The 15,853-nt window shown below is 38.6% G+C and overlaps 1 protein-coding gene across 1 annotated transcript in view; it reads right to left on the bottom strand.

Annotated features, from left to right (window-relative positions):
- The window catches only part of plxnb1b (plexin b1b), a 62,135-nt gene extending 48,547 nt beyond the window's left edge, over positions 1–13,588 (bottom strand). Inside the window, 1 exon segment of the mRNA XM_055026665.1 lies at positions 13,217–13,588. The gene's annotated coding sequence lies outside the window, so the exon portion shown is untranslated.
- Between the last annotated feature and the right edge of the window lie 2,265 nt (positions 13,589–15,853).

Below are 15,853 nucleotides of genomic sequence, written 5' to 3'. Positions count from 1 at the left end.
GAAGTGGTGTCCCTGAACCCAGGACTTTGTACACATAGCTACATTTAGAAAGCAGATGTGATCCACCAGCAGGTGTGGAAGACACAACAATCAAATCATGGTTTACTCTTGATTTGGTCAGCGCCACCTCAAATGCCCATTTTATTTTTACTGAAATCTTTTTGTCTGTCCAGTGGCTCTGGACGCCTCACATGCCCAAGGCCACACATACCAACAACGCCACAGTTTCCTTGCTTACCAAGCCGCCCTTTTTGAAATCAACAGCGAGAGTGTGCCTTCGGGCAAAGCTGCTCTGTAATTAAACTACAGAAATGTCAAGTTTTCCTTCCTTCAGATACCTAAAATATACATTTGGTGGGAAGTGAATCGGGATTTTCTGCTTCATCTTTTAACCCACTTCAGCCAAAAGGTTTGGCACCATATGAACCTGGGTTTAATTCAATTCGGATCCCTCAAGCCTAAATTACCATTTCTCCCAAACGTGTGTTGCTAAACTAAACTGTGTGTTGCTAAATGACAATAGTATTTTGTCACGTGAACTTGAATCACATCCCATTCTTCATTAAAAGACATTAATGTGGCTACAACAGCTTTGCTTCCTTTAAGAAGAAGCTCATGAAGTATGTCTAAGACAATACCACCTCGCCAGAAGAGTAGTATTGAGTTCTGGTACTGGACCGTTTTCACACCAACTCATCGCAACGATCTTCTATCAATTTGAGATCAGGACTCAGCCCAAACCTGCTCAATCATGTCTCTGAGGTGTTCTCCTCTACAGGTTCTTTTTCTGCCTGCATCTTCTTAGCAGTGACATGTAGTGTTTAAAATGAAGCATGCATGACCTTTAAAGATGGACGGTAGATGTGAAGTTGGTGGGATCAGTAAAATCCCACTAAAATAAGCAGAAATATTTTAATGCCTTTAGCTGCATAAATTGTTCTTGTTCACAGGGCACAAATGTAAATCAGGCCACTTTTAATTATCCTCTACTATGTTGGGTATTAGGTCATGGGATTACTGTAGTAATCAATATTGAGCACAATAAGCCTGTGCTGGTGTGGGGCAGATGTAGGGCCGTACTGATGATACCACTGGCATAGTGCATAAACAATAACATCAGCCGACATTTAGAGTTTGCCTGGTTTAGCATAAAGCTTTAGTATTAGTCAATCGATTTCATTTGTGTAGCACAATTCAGTGGCGAGGTAGTTCAAGGTGCTTCACATAATAAAAGCAGAAAATTACAAAATTATAAAGGAAAACGCCACACAGTCAACAACTGAACAAACATCACATTTTGTGGAGTGCCATCACCAAAAATCATACACATAAGTGTTTCATTTATCCTGGTTCAAAAGCAACTCTGAACAGATGGGTTTATAGTCTAGATTTAAAGTAGTTTCAGTGTTTCGACTGTTTTGCAGATTTTAAATGTATGTCACACCAAACAAAACACACATTGTCTGTTCACACTCCCGTTTCCATAAATTAATATGGTTAAACTGCAGGCAGAACTCTGATGAAGGACAATCTAATCGTTTATACCCAACATAACTACAGAGTTCAATTTAGCTGTTCTCAGGTGGAGGTGATCCTCTATTGCCAGTAAATATCAATGTAAACAAAAATGTACATTTTCTTTTACTGGGGCATGAGGAGTGAACAATGTATGGAACTAAATAAACTAAAAACTCAAAAAAGTAAAAACTCTCAAAGAAATGGAAAAAAAACCCCTAAGCTTATTAACAAAATGATCAACTTTTATTTTTTAAACAAATCTTATCCTATACTGTGACAGTTGTAACAAGTATGTAAAACAAAACAAAACAAAACAAAACAGAACTATTGTAAAAGTTATGAACTGCAGCTTTGAGTATTGTCAACAATGTCTTACCATAGGATATAATTACCTTGTCATATTTTTTAATTTCCTGTCAACTTTTTTTCTGACAAAAACCTATTGGGACGCTGATGGACCCCTACAGGGTTTTCTGGGGAAACCCTGGTTCTTCAGGGTGGGGTCCAAACACAGTGAACTGTATCTGACCCAGTCTGTTCTTTGTGTTCTGGCACCGTTCAAACTGGCAGCCCGTTTCAGCAGCTCTCAGCTTTCAGCATGCATTTTCTTGTGTTTTCAAATCTATTTATACATGCGTTTCTGTGCTACTCAAAATTTGGATGACTATCCTCTGTTTTTGTTCTTTAACCTCTTTTTTTATTTCACGCACAGTGACCATTGTTTACACCAGGTATGATAGCTCTCAGTAGCTCCATTGTACCGCCTCCCACCGAGCGACCCGATATTCCCCCATGACCAGAGTATGGACCCGTCATCCAGTCCATCATCATGGAAAATGTGAGATCGCTTCCCAACAAAGTAGTGGAGCTAGCAGCTCTAACGGGCCATCAAAGGAGCTACCAGGAAATCAGCTTTGATGGCCCGTGGGAGCTGCTAGCTCCAACTCTGGATACAAAGTACAAAGATATTTAATATTGCAAGCCACTCGTTGAGTAAAGTTTATTTTCACTGCTTCATGACATTACTACATAACTGAGACATATGTAGTTTTTTTTTCCCACAACCAAAAGCAGAGCTGAGTAGAGCATCCATAAAATTGAGCTCAAGTAAGAATAGTGCTACTTCAACATATTTTTACTCAAGTAAAAGTAAAAGGTAGCCATCCAAGAAATTACTGAAGTAAGAGTAAAAAAAAAAGTATTTAGTGAAAATTCAACACAAGTTTTGAGTAACTGATAAAATGACCAAATATTTAAAAATCCCATGATCAAATGGACCAAAATATAAAATTAAGTGGAAATTTTGGCATTAAACTGATGGAAATGACAATAATTTATAAAGTAACAAAAATAAAATCAGGCACATCTTTTTTTTCTCCAAATCATATTGAAAGAATATGAACATTTAACAAAACCTGCAGGTGTGTGTCTGATACATTTGTGGTTGAAACATGTTTGTTCTTCATTCAGTGGGCAGAGAATGCAGAAATTTTACTCAAGTAAGAGTAGAAATACTTCATAATAAAATTCAAGTAAAAGTGAAAAGTAGAGCGTAGTAAAAATACTCCTAAAAGAACAGTTTTTTCAAAAAAGTTGCTGAAGTGAATGCAATTGTCGAGTAAATGTAACTAGTTGCTACCCAACTCTGACTAAAAGGCTGCATACTTTAAGCTAGGTAGGGCAGTCTTAGGCACCGTAGGTTGACTGCTGGGTCATTGGGGAGCCCACCAGCTGGTCTAAACTTAAATGCCTTTCAAACATTCGTTCTTTTGCCCTCCATAGAAATTCTCCTCTTTTCCTTATAAAAGGAGTCCTCCCCCCAAAGCATTTAAAGGAATGGGGTGGAGGGTGTGTGAGGGGAGTCAAATTAGAGCGTGCTGTCTAGAGAAAAAGGGCGTTTCTAGGGAAACTGAGTGTTCACTCTTCTCCAGGAGCTTTCATGGTTGCCACTGGACGACATCTAACTGGCTGCATGTCAAAATGCTGCTTTTCATGCCTCTCCTCTGGCCATGAAAAGCCACACACATTCATGCTTGCATGACCAAGAGGGAAAAAAAAAGAAAAAGAAAACACCTTCCCGGTGTCACCACAGTACACTGCTACCTCTCATTTCAGCGCCTCTGGGTGCAAAAGCCAGAACCAGCGAGCTGATGTCAGCTGGAGACGGTTTAGATTCACGAAGGCCTCCAAAAACCATTCTCAGAAATTCAAATCCAGGATTAATGGCAAATCCTGCCGTCAACAATCAGCGAGATATGTCGCTGTAATTACAATGCTCCAAATCCAAAAACAAACCCTCAGGTTGCAGCATTGGTTTCACTAAGTTGACCGGGATTGGATGATGCCGCCTGGGACACAAATAGACGGCGAACATTACCTCTGCAGCCACACCCTCTCACCTGCGCTTTCTCTGAAGAGACTGAAGGAAACACCAGCCGCTTTTCCACCGATGGACAGTTTTCCGTCGTCCACCCCTGCCTGTCAGGACCCTGAGTTGTTTCAGGGTTTGTTTATTTCTGCTTTCCTCCGTTACTTATTTTCATCAGACCAGACCTGTCTGTATTTACGTTAGCTCAGTTCTTTCTTAGTGATTCTAGTTTGTTCATTTCTTATGTCTAGGTATTCTTTGTAACTCTAGTTTAATTATGTTTCTTAAGTTTAGTTATTCTTTACTGTTGGATTCATTGTGTGCTCTCGCTCGCCCTCTATGCCATTTTCTCCCTCTCTTTTCACATTCCAAATATTTATATTACCTTCCTGTCATTTGTGCTCCTTGTTTAGGCATGTCACAATAATCAATGAATCAAAATGATCAATTAATCGAATGATAAATTAAAACAAAATGCAATAATTTGCATGATTTATCGTTTTTCTCACTTTCTACCAAAAACTGGGTGATAAAAGTCTTCAGTTTGGTTCTCTGGTCTCAACTTTCTCAACTAGTCTGTTTTTTTGTCCTTTAAAGATCAGTTTGTTTTAAGAGACTTCAGACAATTTATTATGTTTATTTTTGTTTTTTTATTTGGAATATTTAAAATGTCTTCCAGTTCCAGTTAGGGTTAAATGCTCATTAGAATTATTGATCTTTGAGAATGTGTTCTCGAATTATCATTGCATTATTATTATTACTATTATTATACAACTTGACAATGGTGTCAAAACAACAACATCATCGTTTATTGCCATAACTTCTGGGACAATTTATCGTCCAGCAAAATTTGTCATTATTATTATGATGAAATGCCTCAACCTCTCTTCACATGCTTCCATAACCTCCACCTAACGTGGCGCTCCTTCAGCGGCCGGTTCTTTTCAGCCTCCTCCACAACAAAAGAAACAAAGGAGAAGGGGCTGCTTTTCCTCGTCATCTCCCCACACCCACTCCCTTGTAAAGTTGACTGTGCACAGACAAAGTAGCCTCTGGAAAGAAAATTCAAAAATAAATCCAGCCGAACACATCCAAACAGTATTATCTACATTCTCTGTGGAGGTTGCAGAGCTTTGCCTTGGTGCAGCTGCACCAAGGCAAAACACACACCAGTAAAAATGTGCTGACTTCAGTTTGCATGTCTGTAGTTTAAATTTATCTAGGCAAAAAAATTGAGGGTTGAATACAATCGCTTCTGAATTCTGAATTTCCTCCTAAATTCTTACATTTTTTTTACGACTTTGTGACTTTTTCACCTTTTTGTCTTTGTTCGGTATTTGTCATCCTGTTTTCTGCTCAATTTTATTGACAGAGAGGATTATGGTTCTACACATTGTATATATTCTGCATTTTTTCCTCAGCATTTACAAAAAATTAATTAATTAATTAAAAAAACTTGGTCATCCTGACTGAACTTTATGTAAAACTGAAAAATGTGTGTAAGCTTCTTCAAGCTTACACAAACTTTCCTCTAAAGATAAATTCAGTGACTTTGTCAGATGGATTGTATTCTATTATTAAGTTGGTTGTATCCATTTGATGATTTCTAATAATATCCTATTTGCCTAAACATGTCAAAATATCCTTTGTCTCTGTTACTATTAAGTACAATTTAATTAAACATTATTTTGAGGGGTGTACATACTTATTAGTGCAACTGGTTCATTCTCTCTTCTATCAAATCGCCCTGGATGATAAGTTGTTCCAGAAGTTATTGCGACAAACAGTAATGTTGTTTTGAGACCAGTTTCAAGTAATATAATTGTAACAGCATAATTATGAAGGGACATATTCTTACAGATCAATACATTTTGAATTCTAAATAAGATTTAGCACTGGCACTGAAAAACATTTTAAATATCTAACATAAATAACAATTAAAACGAATTATTAAGTCGCTAAACAAAATTGTCCTTCAAAATAAAGAACAAGCTGATGCCAGAAGCACCAAACTGATGACCATTTTTTGTCATGTAAATGGAAATTATTGAGCTTGTTTTAATTCATCATGCGAATAATTGATTTATTGTTTATTGTGAGAGGACTAGTATCAATAGTATCAATATTAAACCCGTCTACTTTATCGTGTCCCCACTGTGGTAGATGAAGAAAAATGATTTGTGCTTTTTTTTTTATTTTTGGGTTTCGTCATGACTTCCTGCCTTAAAATGTAATTGTTTAACCGGTTGATCATGAGCTCTTCATTATGCTCCCAAACATATCTGAACCAAACCATGACAAACAATCGCAACAAGTCTAACACTTAATAACTTCAAACTTTGAGGAAGACCGTCTCCCCAAAACCCAGCTGGTGGGTGAAGGTGAAATCAAGGTTAAACAGAATAACCATTTTATTTACTGTCAGTCTATCATGTTACCTTTCATCTCCATTTATATATATTGTTCTGAGAAACTTCCAAGAGTTTCTCTCTGGCTCGCTGCATTTTTAGTTGTGATGCAGTCAAAATCAGTTACTATTGTTATCAACGGTCCTTAACGTACATGTTGGATTAAAAGAGATTGCCACTACCATTATATTACTTGAAAATAACTTTAAATTAAACAATATCATAATTTAGGGAAATAACCTCCCCATTGCCAATTAAAAAAAAGAACAACAAAAAAACAATGGTTGAGGAGTTCTTTTGGAAAATCACAAAAGAGCAAAATATCAAATGGTAAATGGTGCATCCCCAGCTTTACTCCATCTCACATGGATATATTCCATGTAAGATCTAAAGAAGAAGATAACATCAGCTTTAATCTTGTCCTAATCCGAGGTCTAATTAGGCTAAATTAAAACTGGATTAAGATTAGACCCTACTGTAAAACAGAAGAGCGGATTAGAGCTCAACTTGAAGGATTCTGCCTAAAAAACCGTGTTCAAAACAACACAGAGAACAGAGTGTGCAACTTTGTGTGGGTAGGCCTGTTGCGATAAACTATAAATCAATTAATCGCACAATAAATTCAAACTATCAACCTCATTTTAATTATTGGCTTTATCGTTTCTTCAGACCTTTTTCTCTTTCTGTGGATGACACTGGGTGGAAAGTTGTAATTCCACTGGCAGATTATTTCACTTATAACAAGACATTTTTTCCAATGTTATAAGTGAAATAATCTGTCAGTGGAATTACAACTTTTCCCATCTATATTAAGGAGTTATTTACTTAAAACAAGTTCCTTATATCCTGCTGAAAAGTCGCTTGTAAGTTAGCTTTTATTATATCAAGTGTGCTAAGATGTTTGTACTAGAAACTAGAACAATAATACTCTGTAAGGTTTATTGATTTTGCAGTGTGAATATTATGCAGGTCACTGTTCTGATACACCAGACCAGCTGTCACGCCAATGGTGGAAAAACACCATTGGTAGCTCTTATGATAAGCCTATGTTTCGTCAAACAGAACCTGCTGCTTTTCCTGCCCTGGCTTCATGTTGGACTGACATGTTGCGTGGTTCTAAACTAAGTTTGCAGCATCTCGCTACAAAATAAGTGTCTCTCATTGCTACAAACACACTGGTTTTGCAACAGGGAGATTTAGAGAGCCTTTGCACTGCAAAGTGAAGGTGCAGATTCTGCCAAAGACCGAATGCTTAAATCCAACCAAAACATTTGCTACAACAAAGTAGTTCAACTCCAGTACTGCACTTTTTGAGTTTTTCTCCTTCCAACAGATTTGCTTGGTTTTCAGTGTGGAACAAGTTTCGAAATGATTCATCGCGGTGTCATTTTAATTTTCATCCTGAGTGCCTGGCGGTTTGACAAAGGTGTGGACACTTTTCAGAACCGCTGCAGGACTTGAACCATGCACCTTGTTCTCAGAGCATAAAGGGTTCGGTGTTTAAGTCACTTTCACAGTTTCGTCAGTTTCAGTTTTATCCAGGGCTATTCATACACCAGTAAAAGTAAATTCAAGTCATTTCAGGAAATTTCGCCATCATTTAATGGTTTTCACATCAACACAGAGCAGCACAGAGAGTGGTGAATGAAGCGTAAGAGCAGAAAACCTTCGACAAAACCGAGGCGGCAAAAGGCATCATTCAGGCCCAAACAGCTGAGCTCATAAAAAAAGCGGCTCACTGCAAAAACCACTAAATCTTACAAAGTATTTTTGTCTAGTTTCTAGTGCAAATGTCTTAGCACACTTGAAATAAGACAAACATAACTTAGAAGTAACTTTTCTGGAATATATGGGCACTTGTTTTAAGTCAATAATTCTGCAATATTGATAAAAAAAAAAAAGTTCCAGTTTCACTGGCAAATGATTTTACTTGTAGGAAAAATGTCTTGTTGTAAGTGAAATAATCTGCCAATGGAACGAGAACTTTTTCATCAATATTAAGGAATTACTGGCTGAAAAATTACTTGCGAGTTAACTTTGTCTTAAGTTTACTAAGACGTTTGGACTGAAAGCGAGACAAAAATTAGTTGGTAAGATTTTGAGTTTTTTGCTGTGTTTACAGCAGTGTTGCTTGTTCTCCTCAAGGTGTTCAAAAACATCAAACAAACCGCTTCTTGAAACCAAAATTTATTAATTCCCACCCAACCTCTAAAACGTGCACACAAGCCTCCTTCAGGTTCTAAGCGATTCAATCCTTCCTGAAACCATGCTCTTCAAACCCGTCTCAGCACCGGCTTCTCACAGCCGCACCTGCTGCTTTCTGGAGATCGCAGTGCCAACCCTGAAACGCCATGACCATCAAGGCGTGGGAGCATGCAGCAGGCCCTTCCTTGCAAGTTAATAATTCACATGCTCACAGAGCACTTGATCTTTCAAAGATCTCAAATCTCCTCCACATTCCACAGCTGCGGTGTGTGCATCTGGGTCGCTTTATTTTCACTGGGAGAGTCATTATCAGTCTCCCTGATTTCAAAGGAAAGTCTCAACTCTTCCTCTGCCGGTCTGGCAACCCAAACATCAGGTGAAAAAAAAAAAAAAAACTAGGCTAAGCAGAGTAATAAATACCAAAGGTAAGACTGTGTGAGTTGAGCAGAGCACACTTACGATTTGATTATTTCTTATTATTAGGCCATTATTGTCACAGCAGGGCTTCCATTACCTGGTTTTGGTTAGGCAGGTGTCTTGGAGATTAATGGCCGTCGACTAGGTTGAGTTTCCAGTTTCTGCAAAGGCCCAGTGGCAGGGATTATGTCTGAATAGCGCTGAATATCTGCGTCTCATTTTAAGGCACAAAAGAACAGGAAGAATTCAGTTTATGCCGCTTTAGTCCAAAGAATGGTGAACTTTAAGGCGTTAGCAAATTTTCACACCTGCAACCTGGATCCCACGGACTCTCCTGACAACGCTGGAAAAAGCAGCTCCGGGTACGGTCGTTCCTAAGCAACAACTAATTTAGGTCATTTCTGGAAACCTGGAGAGGTTAAAGACCTCAACCAACACTACGCAGTGAACAAGGAAAGATTTTCCACTTTTTTATCCATTCACTCTCCAGAGGTGCCCATCTTATTTTAGATTCTAGAATTGCACCGCTGATGGTGGCAGCATGTTGGGGCAGAGTTTGCGACGCGAATTCTGATTTGTTCTTTTTGAGACGACATACATTTTTTTGTTGAGGAATTGAATTGGACAGTTAGTCTCTGGTTCTGGACGGATTTTTGTTACTGCTTTTTTACTTTCAGACAGTTGCTACAGTGCAAAAACATAATGTTATTTTGGGGGGCTTTTCTTTTTACACTAATTAGCATCTCAAAAGCTCAAATAATACCTCAAGTCTGACCCTAAATCCAAGAGGACATAGGGGTAAAGCAGGACCAGAGCAGAGAGACAAGGAGGAAGTTCACACACTCTCCTCCATGCATTAGAATGGTCAAGGATCGTATCCCCTACTCCAACATCTTCTCTACTCAGCTTCCTCTTAGCCAAACTGCCAGATAGATATTTGAAGAGAAACATGTTTCTACTTGACTTATTTCATTTCAGAGCTCAGACTTCGTCTGTCCAAAAGCTTAGCTCTAAAGTTTTCCAGGCTCTTCGACTTCAACCCATACAAACACAAAAAAGTCTTCACGAAATCCCAGGTCATGCATCAACGTCTGAGAAGCAGAGACATTTTCCAGTAACAAAAGATATCGGCCCACTAGTGGTCAGAAGGTGGGGTCGCTGGCTTAGCTGAAGCAGGCACAAACGTGGCGTCACCATCACCATGTTCTCTTACACTCTCAAATAACGTGTGGCCTCGCTTGTGTTGGAGAGACCAGGTGAGTACATTTTGCATAGGCTGGTTTGTTTGTGGAAAGCAGCGCGGTGACGAAAAGGCTCTGTGACATCCGTGCAGCTGCCGACACCCTTCGTCACATTTCGCACTTTCACTGACAATTCATGAGCTGGCTATTGTTTATTGCAGACAGAGGTGGGCAGAGGAGCCAAAGATTGTACTCAAGTAAGAGCAGCACCAATTCAACATATTTTTACTCTGAATCTCTGATTAAAACGTGTTTGTTCTTCATCCAGTGAAGTTACAGTGGGTAGAGGATCCATTTACTCAAGTCAAACTAACAATACTTCATAATGTAACCACCCAAGTGGACATAAAAAGCACACTTTTTCAAAAAGTAAATGGAAGCAAGTTGATGCAACTAGTTACAAACCAACTCTGAGTCATTGCCTTTTCAAGTCGTCAACCTAGAAAAACCTCAAGTAGTCGTTGACCCACAAATAATCATATTTGGAAAAACAATATTTGTTTGATATTGACATATTAAAAAGTATTAATATAATAAGTACAAACAAAAAGAATGTAGTAAAGCTTTACAGGTCAATTTAAAGATAAACTTAAATGTTTTTTTTATACTTTGAAAAAAAAACTTTTTCAATTTGCTGGTTTTCTCTTAACGAGCGTTACTTTTAAAGTTAAAAGGCAAAAAGCAACCATATTTTCTGTTTATCTTGAAGCGCTTAAAAGGATAGGAACATCTTTTCTGAATTAAAATATAAAAAGTTTGTGTCTGTATTGAATTTTAACAATGAAATGCAGTTGGTCTGTCTGACCCACAAGGAGTTTATTCATCCTACAAGCATTATTACTAAATATCTATGTGGATCAAATACTGAATAATAAAACTATGTTTCAGTCAGTCCACAGGACCAACTAACTCATACATGTAAAAAATAAAAATAAAAAATTATATTACCTTCATAATACATAATATTTTTGATGGAGTAAATAATGGAACTACAGGAGAAAACTGCTGGTACACAACAATAGAGCTGAATCTCCCTTAAATTCGGATTTTCATTATTAAATTCCTGAACAATACCTTCGGCACGTGGAGCTCAGACATGGTCCAAACAGCAGATGGAACATTTTCATAAATGTTCTAAACCTCACCTCACTCTGGCCATTAAAAACAACAAAAAACAAAAACACAGACGCCTGAAATCACATTTATGACTAACTGGAGATTATTGCAATGGAGGCCTTCATCATTTGCTTTGTATTTTGGTAATACCGGTAAGTGGTTTAGAACCAGAACCGCCAGAGTGGTTTGTTCACCCAAAACCAACAACCGCCAGCTGAAAGCTTTCTTTACCCAATCACAGAGGACGATGCACATCCTCATAATACCTGTTTCACAGACAGAAAGACTGACTCTGGTGGAAACATCCTGTTCTCAAGGGACGCTGCAGTACTTAAACATCCCAAACATGGTTCACCACGGCCTGTATCGTCAAAAGAACACAGCGTTTCACGAGACCAGTTTCATCTCCCTTTTGGAAATTTGTGATCAATAAAATCACAAAGAATTTGCTTTATTTCAAGAAAAAATACAAATTTAAAAACTAGCTGACTTCTGACATTTAGTGGTCAGTTGACAGACATGTCATGGTTTTTTTCATTCAGCTGAAAAGTATTGTTTGTTAATGGAATATGATGTTTTCCCTATTAAAATATATGTCTGAAAACGAAACAATGATCTAGTTGAGAGGTTTCCAAAGTGTGGTCCGAGGACGACTCGTGGCTCTTGGAACCGTTTTGTGTGGCCCGCCCCAACTGCAGCTACAGGTTGATACAAATTTGTCATTTTTAGCATCAGAATTTAAATGACAGATGGAATTCTTCTTTACGCACAACATGTTTTTCTTTATTAGCCGTGTTTTAATGTCACAGCAGTTTATAAATTAAAGTGAGCTAAAAACGCCAAAGCAAGCTGACATACTAATGATAGCACCTAGGATATCATTAGCAAGTTGACCCACCGCAAAATACGCCATGCAGGGTGAAGAAAACATGTGGAAGCTATAATTAGCTACAAAGCTAAAGCTAGCTGAAATAGCAATGATAGCATCTGGGCTAGCACTGACCCAAAACAACTGCCTGTTACTGTGGGTCTCACACCCGTCTACTCCAGGTTACAACAGCCTATTTGATGAAGTTTATGAAAAGATGCTTAAAAAGGAAGATTATTAATATCTGATTCATGACAAGTGGGGCGTTGTTTAACTCTGATCTGGATAACAACTTTTTATTACTTTCTCATTATTTCAGCTTTTTCTGCCACGAGATTGTAATGCTTCTGTTGAGCTTATTTATCAGTTGTGTTTTTATCATGTTAAGCATTTTGAATTACCAAGTCGCGCAAAATGCTGCACACTAAAAAAGACTTGACTTTAATTACAACATATTAAAAATTAAAGTATATAAAGCGCATTAACGTACAAAAGTCACATTTTTATTTGAGAAAAAGATTCATCTCTGGTGGTAAATTCTGACCTGTTTGTTCGGTTTTGATGGTTTGCATCAAACACGTGTGAAATCCAAACAAAAATAAGTGATAATCCAAAGTCACCACACAGGATGGGTCCTACTTCTGTACCACACTCCCCATTCCTACGCTTCATTCAATATTTGAATCAAACTTATATGTTTCCTGGCTTTAAAATCCACTTAATGTCTCTGTGAGTCTTCATTTTCCCACCACCAAATGGTTCCACATGAGCACCATAAAAGGTTTTGCTTTGGGCACCCAAATGGCTAGCACCGGCCCTGCGTTTGGGTGCTGCTGTAAAATACAAACCACAGGAAGGCCAACAAATTCAACAAAACTATATTTTACAACAAAAAAAAAACACACACACAACACGTGGTCCATGCTGGGAAACAAGTGGGAAAACACGGAGGGTTGTTTTGTGAATTGATGCCTAAACACACACACACACACACACACACACACACAGTTGAGAGGAGCGCGGGGTTAATTCAACACACACACACAAACACAAACACACACAGTCAGCCACTCACCTTACTCTGAGTTCAACTTTCTCCTCACTAATAATGCTTCTTTATCCCAGCTCAGGTCAAGTTCCAGTAGTTCCTCCAGACTGTCCAGTGTTGCTGCTGCTGCGCGCAGAGACCAGCAGCGTTTTCTCTTTTTTTGTTCCCCCCCACCTCCTCCCCGAAGTAACAACAGAATATCCCACAGTCCGGTCCAGCACCGACCACTTTTCTGCGCTTCACACACTAAAGCGCTTCATGAAGGAAACACCGCTTTCCTTCTCCGTGCGGCGCTCAGAGGAAAGTCTGACGAAGTGAAGCGGGCTCCCTGCGGCTCCCCCTCGGCGAGCTTCGACCCCCTACAGCCGGTGAATGGTGCCTTGAAATGCTTGGAGTCGCTCCGAGTGCCCAGATTTCCACCGGCGTCAAAAGGGGATGGGCAGAGGGGAAGGGACAATGGTGCTTTCAGGTACCCGTGGGATTCTCTACAACGAGCTGCTACTGAATTCATCCCGGCTCAGGGGGGAAGAAGAAAAACACTAGGAGTGAGATGTCCCGTCCTGAGGGTTGGACTAGAAAAAACATATTAAGAGATATTTTTTCAGGTATTTTTGCTGCAGATTCAGCCCGGTTTGTAAATATGATCTAACATCGAAAGCCAGCGCTTAAATCACAATAAAAACTGGTAATGATGATAATAAAAACATTAGAAATATGTCCCTGTGAAAGTGATTAATCGAATAAGCAACTGTGGGTAGAGGATCCCAGAAAAACAATTGTACTCAAGTAAGAGTAGCATTTCTTCAACATATTTTTTTTTACTGAAGTTACTGTAAAACGCATCCATTCAAAAAATGATTCTAGTAAGAGTAAAAAAACCGCATTTGGTAAAAAGTCTACTGAAGTACTGAATAATGGATCAAATTGTCAATCATTTAATATTTGTAAAATGCATTAATTGGAAGGACCAAAATATAAAGCTAAGTAGAAATTTTGGTACTTTAAGAATAAAAATGACAACAATTCATATAGTAACAAAAACAAAACAAAAACAGATAAACTTTCAAAATCAGTTTTTTTCAATAATAAAAAAAAAAACTTATGAAATTCTAACACAAACTGCAGCTGTGTGTCTGTGTCTGGTGACTTTTTTGTTAAAACATGTTTGTTCCTCATTAGAGAGACCAGACATTTTACTCAATACTTCAAAATAAAATTACTCAAGCAAAAGTAAAAAAGTACAGTTTGGTAAAAAAAAAAAAAGTCCTAAAAATCCCCTCCACCCCTTAAACAAAAGTTAATCAAGTAAATCTAACTGAGTAAATGCAACTAGTTACTTTCATACTTTCCAACAAATAAGTTTGATCATCTTTACCTTAGTGTCATTTTTCACCACATTCAAAGGTTTTCAAGCAGTATCTTAAAAAAAAACATAAAAATCATAAAAATCATCCTCATCAATGATGTGAAATGAGAGAAACAGAGATGGTGGTGGAGAAGTGGCTGAAGCGGCTTCCCCCTAGTGGCCGACGAGGAACATACACCTGATTCCTGGGCCAAGGTTTGACCTCCTGGTTTGACCTCCTGGTCAGATTGCTTGGACAAATGAATGAGATCTGGAGTCCACAGCGTGTGGCTCTTTGGACCTTCCACAATGGCTCCGGATTACGTTGATTCAAACTTAAAAGGAACCAGTTCATTATTTACTGATATCATAATAAGTGATTTTTTTTAAATTAAAAATATTTAACTGCAATATTTGAACTAACTGTTCAAATATTGCAGGATAATGCATGTTTTAGATAAACTCTTTTATTTTTACTCTGAATTCACATAGCGGCCTAGAAACGGCGATTCTGGGAAACAGGGGGGAATGGTGGGGGGTCTAGCATTCATAGCAGGGTGTCAGGGAGAAGTTGGAGAAAGTGAAAAAACGGAGTGTGAATGAGTGAGCCTGTCTGTCAGAGGGCAACGCTCTGCATTCACATCCCAGTGAAAAACACTGAGCCATTCATCGCCAAGCGCTCGGCAAAGAGAGAGGCCGGCCGGCGATTGGATGTGATGGGGGATGGAGGGTCAGGAGGTTGGCTTCCAGAGGGATGGGAGCATGCATGGGGGGAGGTGTGGGGCAGAGGGGCAGAGGGGCATCTCTTTCCTCTGCCTGCTGTCTCACAACCGCGGACAAATCTGTCAAACGCCGAATTATGTGGTCACCTCTAACCTGCAGCCATTTTCTGTTCCTGCTTGTATTCGCAAGGCTGGTGGCAGGTTGAATATTGTATAAAAAAATAATAAAATGTGAGGTGAATATATTAATATTTTCCAAAGCCTAACTCTGACATCTGATGGATTTTGACTAATAGCCTGGTAATAACTAACAATGATCTCCTAATAACACCTGCAGTTATAATTAAAATCCAGATTCAGAAATACTTTATTGATCCCAAAGGAGGGGAAAAAAATGTTGTTGTCGCTCATACTAATTCAAACAAAATTTCAAAAAGTTATTGTAGATAGTGATGGCTAATAGAAGGAAAGATCTTCTGTTTCTCTAAGAGACTAAAGAAGAGGATGGTCAGGGTTGTCCAGAATTTTATTGATTTTGCGTCATAATCTCCAGGGAATCCTCAGTTGTCACCAGAACAGAACCAGACCCAGAACAGA

The sequence above is a fragment of the Poeciliopsis prolifica genome, unplaced genomic scaffold (genome assembly GCF_027474105.1).
Source record: "Poeciliopsis prolifica strain line A6 unplaced genomic scaffold, Auburn_PproV2 SCAFFOLD003, whole genome shotgun sequence".
Lineage (NCBI taxonomy): Eukaryota > Metazoa > Chordata > Actinopteri > Cyprinodontiformes > Poeciliidae > Poeciliopsis > Poeciliopsis prolifica.
This window is presented reverse-complemented; position numbering and strand designations above follow the sequence as displayed.